Below are 6,030 nucleotides of genomic sequence, written 5' to 3' on the forward strand. Positions count from 1 at the left end.
TGTTTAACTTTTCCAAGATACCTGATTTCTCATGTCTTTCCAATATCTAATACAATTACATATGCTGAAGTGACCCCTTGTTTCCACAGCCCCTTAATTTTATCTAGCTCAATGGGAATATATCACCTCCTATTTTCAGTCTTTAATGAGAGCTGACATGGATCTGTCTGAAGATGTGAAAGATTTCGTCCATGCTTTGCCTATAATTTCTAGTTCAGTATATTTCTCAAGAAGATATAGTTCCTGATCTCACTCCAGAATTTTTGTTAAGAATCCAATTATACAGCTGAATCATCAGTCCTCTTGAGAGAAAAGTAAAATCTATACAAGCATTTTTGAAAAACAGTTAAGGGTTTCTGATGCTCCATTTCACTTGCCTAATTTGAAGCCTGTTAGTTTTGTTTCTTGGACCCTTATGATTACTGGCACCATTTTGACAGATTTGACTGTACAAAGCTCTTTCACTCTATCTTGATCTCTGTATGCCCATTCATTTCATTGTTGTATGTTTTCAGGTGCATACAAGTGAGGAAGTGTTGGAAAGATCAAGCAGCTTTGAGCAAGAGCACCATGGTTTAAGAGATTTGACTTTAAAAGGGCCATCTAAACTGAGACTGTGATACTTTGGACATATTGTGAGAAAACATGACTCGGTACAAAAGACAATAATATGTGGTAAAAAAGTAAAACCTCATTCTAGATCAGTGGTTCCCATCCTTTGAGCCTCCAGTTGTTTTGGACTTCAGCTCCCACAGTTCCTAACAACTGGTAAGCTGGCTGGAATTTCTGGGAGTTGAAGTCCAAAATGCCTGGAGGCCCAAAGGTTGGGAATCACTGTTCGAGATGGATAGATAAAGTTAAGGAAGCCTAAGGACCTCATCAGGTGGGCAGGGGGAAAGTGGGGGACAGCAGAGGGAGCTGTCTTACTCTGTTTCCTCCTGTCCAGGTCAGTCTTCTGCCATCCCAAGTCTTCTACTGATTTGGGTTCATCTTTCTTCACACAGAGCCCCATGGAGTCCCACCGGAAGTTGTCATGTGATTGACTCTGTAGGACTCCGTTTAGGCAGTGTGGAGAAATGGGGAAAAGACACAGAGAAGACTGGTCGTGTGTCTTATTTATAGAGTCACCATAAGTTGAAGGCAGCTAACAACAAACTAACAAGGAAGCCCAAAAGCCCTCCTAATATAAAACTAAAATTAAAGAACTAAACTAACTGGTTTTGTAAAGGATTATGTTATGGTTGAGCCTTCGGGCTCCGATAATAGAAGAAGGGGGCATAAGACTCCTCGAGAGTCAGATTCTTTCGAGGAGTGTGAACAAAAACGGCTCCGTGTGACGGCGCGAGTGGCGCCATTTATATGTCAAACTATAAGTTTCAAGATTTGAATTGCTGTATCATGCCTGATTTTGCCCTTACCCTGTAAATGTAGTTGGATTGGTTATTTATATCTGTCAATCAATGTTGTTTGTACCTGTTACATTGCTCACTCAGCAAAACTGTTTGGCTCCACCTCTTCCTGGAGTAGGACTGTGTTTCCTCCTTTTCATTCCACTCTATCGGATGGACGTGAAAGAGAGGCTTGGCTCTGAAAGCCCTTCAAAAGTTACCTCTCAGCACCAATTCTGAGGTTCTTACCCTTGGGACTCACACTTCATGTTCAGGGCCAACCTGAACAACGTTGAGGAGTCTCAAGCGCCTTCACATCAGTCCTTTGGCAGCAGAGGAAGACTCTTGTCTTCAGATATAGGTCATTGGACTGAGGCTGAGTTTGCTCCGGCATTCACAGCCAGAGAAAGAGGGATCTGGACAAGCTTCATGGACTTAAACAATCAAAGACTGTAATGTATATTTTCTTTTACCCCCTTTGTGAACAATAAACCCAGTTTTTGAGTTAACTACAGTGTTTTGGTCCTTGGGAGTTCCAGTTTCCCTAAAGGAGGGCAAGAAGCAATCCCCTGGGGAAAGATGTCACGTCCATGCCTCTTTCACTAAGAGTTTACAGCCCCAGGCGCGACGGCACACTCCGGGATTTGTTTACAGACCCGACAGATGAGGACTCATTTGAGGGTTTTTCTGAGGGTTTGGAGGAAGAGATGGCCAGCTCGGAGGAGGATGACATGGAATGGACTCGTGTGAGGGAGGATTTGGGTGTTGGGGAAACAGGCAATGAAAGCATGGGAGGTGAGTGGCGGGTTGCAGGATCAGACTCATGGACTGGCTGGAGGGATGGAGCGGGATCCACAGCTGGGGATGCTGTGGGGCGTAGTCAAAGGTGCTTTAGCTCTGATGAGGATGATGAGTTTGGGGCGCCTGGAATTGGGATGGCGGCTGACAGCGATGATGAGCTTGAACTGGGATAAATTGGGGTTTGGGATCAATGTCTAATTGCGTTCGGCAAGGTAATCTGGACGGACGCTTGGGCTTTTGTTGGGGAACTTCCTGAAGACGGGTGTGATTCGTTGCTGGATACGTAAGTTTACCAAGGACACTGGGCATCGACGGCGGGAGAAACTGCGGGGTTTTTCTCTGTGCAACTTGTGTTTAATCTCAATAGCTTGGACCTCCGTCGTCTTTTTGACGGGCAATACCTACTCACACTGGATTGACGCTGGACTGACTGACTTCGATTCTGGATTATCCCTTCTGCTGCTTATCGGTGAGACCTTTGGATTCCTAGACGGCTACGTTTGGCTATTGACCTCTGGACCGGATTGGGACCCTGCTGACTGCCGTTTCCCTGACTGCTGAGCCTGGACCTGGATATCGTTGGCTGTTGAACCTTAAATCGAATCCTGACTACGACCACGTTTTCCTTCGCTGCAGGGAGGAATAAACAAGCCTGGTTTAGTCTCCTGCTGTTTCTGAGTAGCAGAGAGGGATCTGCTACCAGTCTGTTGTTTACATTCTGACTCCTGTTGATACTCCTTTGTTTGCATTGTTTGCCAGGCTGAAGTAAGCACTTTTGATTTAATCCGGATTATACTTCTGTTTAACCCGGTTTTTCCCTTTGAGTTGTTTAAGCTCAATCTGAGTTGTTTTTTGTTACCTATCACACTGAAGTCAAGTGTTTGCCCTGTTTTTTGTCTCCTACGGGCATTTTTAGTTTTGTAATCTCAATAAACTGAGTTTTGCTTTACTCACTGGCGTTCTGTCTCTGACAGATTATTTCCCTTTTTCGCAATATATGAAAGAAATCTATTCTTCTTCTATTCTTCTTCTTAAGATTTAGAGGGATAGATTGAAATGAGAAAAATAATAAACCTATTCTACCTGTGAGCACAGCCACACCTCTAGCCTTTGAAGTTCCACCAGCTAAATATGTGCAAGTCTACATTCTTTAACTTTGAATTTAGACATATGTTTCTTGGAGAAATATAGCACTCACAGTTTAAAGATTTCCAGCTTTTAGTGACAGATCCTTGATGTTAAATGAAATAGTTCTTACTCTCTTCAGGGGGCGGCTTAGCAAGTAGTTTTAATATCTAATGTTATTCAGAAATTACTCAGTTTGTATAGCAAAGTTGAACTATTGTTCAAATGCATTGTTCCACTAAATGTTTCTGTCAAACTAGATAATGTTGTGATAAAAATATCAGTTATACCCAGGGGAAAATATTATTTGTCACTCAACTTTAAAATATTATTTTACATAGAAAACAGCATTAAATGCAACAACAACTTTTGGTAGAAAAGTGGCCTCCATCAACAAGCCAGGAGAATAGAGGCAGATCCAACAGTTAAGTAGCAATCCTACTTCTTCCCATCTTCGCCATTCAACTCATCAGCCATTTGGATTTAAAAAGTGGAAGATAGAAGTGAAGTGGATAGAAGAAGAGGAGGGAATATATGTCAGCTTGAGATGAAACTAAGTGGAGAGAGAATTGAATGAGAGGGTTGGATGGAGGGATGGGGTGTATCTTCTTTGAGAGTGCAATTTTTATAACATGGACTTTTTAAGGAATACAACTAACGGGTCATACCAAAACTTACTGTATTTATTTGCGGCATTTTCCTTTTGGCCATCATTGTTTGTGTGTGTCACTCAGAAAATATCAAAGTAACTGTTTAACAATAGGAACCTACTTTGGACGAAGATGATATTATTCTAGTTCAAACTGGGATTTTAATTTCTTACCATGTTTGGTTCCAGTTGATTTTAGAAATCTGATATTACCTGAAATTATCTATAAAATGGTCTAGATTCTCCCCTCTCCCCATTACTAATTTTGGGCTGTTCCATTATTGGGGTGCTCTCAGATACTTGTGCTCAGGTATATAAAAAGAAGTCTTTGAAGAAGTACCAATTAATATAAAAGACTGGTTGCCACCACTGGCAGATTTTGCTTTACAATTGCTGTGCTGACCTTGGAAGTCTATTTGAATGTCTTATCTTTAAAATACAAAATACATTTCCTTAAAATCCACACAGACACACAGTGGGTAAGTATGTTCATTGTTCCCAAAGTTTAAAATCAGCAGAATTTTAACTTTAACTATGCACTAGAAAAAGTCCCTTATTTTCCCCATCTTGCAAATATATTCCAGTAACAGATGCAAATCAGCTGCATGTCAGCAGATATCATAGAGATAATATTTGACATATATCCGTGAATGAGAGACAAGCTAAAATGCTGAGTACCACTTATGACCAATACTTGGGACTAGAAGTTTTCTCTGTTTTTTGAATACTTGCAGTGTACATAACAAAGTATGTTGGAGAAGGGACTCAAGTTTAAACATGAAATTAAATAATATTTCATATATCCCCGAAACACATAGGCTAAAGATAACATTATACACCATATTTTAAATGACATTGTGTATGAAATAAAATTTGTATATACTGAACCATCAGAAAGGAAAAATCTGCCACCTATGTGGATAATTTTGAAATTTGGAGTATTATGGATTTTGGAATTTTGGATAAAGGATGCTCAACCTGTAATAAGACCTGGAAGATTTTGAGATGAATAGTCACTGTATAATGTAAAAGAAAACCCAAAAACCCTACCTCTCCTAGTAACTATACTTTGGAAAGCCTTTAGATTCTGTCTTACATACAATGTAACCTTTCCCTGCAACTATTAAAGGTTGTTTTTTTTTGTTTTGTTTTTTTAGAATGCTGTTTAGAGACAAAATCTATGCCGGATAATGGATTTCATGCTGTTTTCGGAGCATATGTAGGCATTTGATGTTGCATATATTAAGGATATATCTATTCCTTTGGCAATGAGTGTAACAAAAGATCTATTAAGAGGCTTCATTGTGATATTAAATTATTTTATCACCTTCCCGCAGACCATTACAAAAAACTATGCAATTTCACTCATTTTTTTCAAAAATCCTCTGAAGCTTTGTGGGATTTCATTTACAACTTTTCCATACTTGTTAAGAAATAATTACTTGCTTTGATACTGTACAGTTGTGATAAAATTTGGCACCAGTTTGTCATGTTATTTTCTGTTACTACTCATAACATTTCCTGCTTCAGGGGGAGCTGGGGAGAGTCAGCTGAATTTCTGAGGCTCAGAAACAAGATTTTATATTTTCAGAAGGTTTACTTACAAGATTTCATTAAAGAAGGACCTTCTCTTTCATTGCTGGCTGTGACAGCTGACTCCACCATTGTAGACTTTCTGCTCTCTCTATAGTATAGAGCTGTTTCTGAGCATTGGCTTTTAAGTCTTGTGCTCATCTTGAACATATAAATATTCAAGAATATCGATTTCCTCTCAAATTCACTTCCCTCAGTCATCTTTGTCTAAGATATACAATTCTAAGACAATAGTCTTGCAGACAATCATGTGGATATAAAATTGATGTATTGATATAGATTTTGAGACATATCACAGCCCTAGTCCATCTCAAAAGATTTGTATGTTTCCACGCTAGAGTAAACCTACTGAGTCAATATATTGAGTTTTAAAATCAATATTTACACAAGTCTTGTTGAGTCAGTAACTGTGCTATAATTGGGGCGAATAATCTAATTTATGTCAAAGACAGTAACCTCTACAAGTAGGATGAC

At 39.5% G+C, this 6,030-nt stretch overlaps 1 long non-coding RNA gene across 1 annotated transcript; it reads left to right on the plus strand.

Annotated features, from left to right (window-relative positions):
- Window positions 1-1,276: 1,276 nt before the first annotated feature.
- LOC134297087 (uncharacterized) lies at window positions 1,277-3,138 on the plus strand. Its single transcript, XR_010003816.1, has 2 exons — window positions 1,277-2,472; window positions 2,557-3,138. It is a non-coding gene; the product is annotated as an uncharacterized LOC134297087 (long non-coding RNA).
- The last annotated feature ends 2,892 nt before the right edge of the window (window positions 3,139-6,030 follow it).

This window comes from Anolis carolinensis, chromosome 2, assembly GCF_035594765.1.
Source record: "Anolis carolinensis isolate JA03-04 chromosome 2, rAnoCar3.1.pri, whole genome shotgun sequence".
Classification (NCBI taxonomy): Eukaryota; Metazoa; Chordata; class Lepidosauria; order Squamata; family Dactyloidae; genus Anolis; species Anolis carolinensis.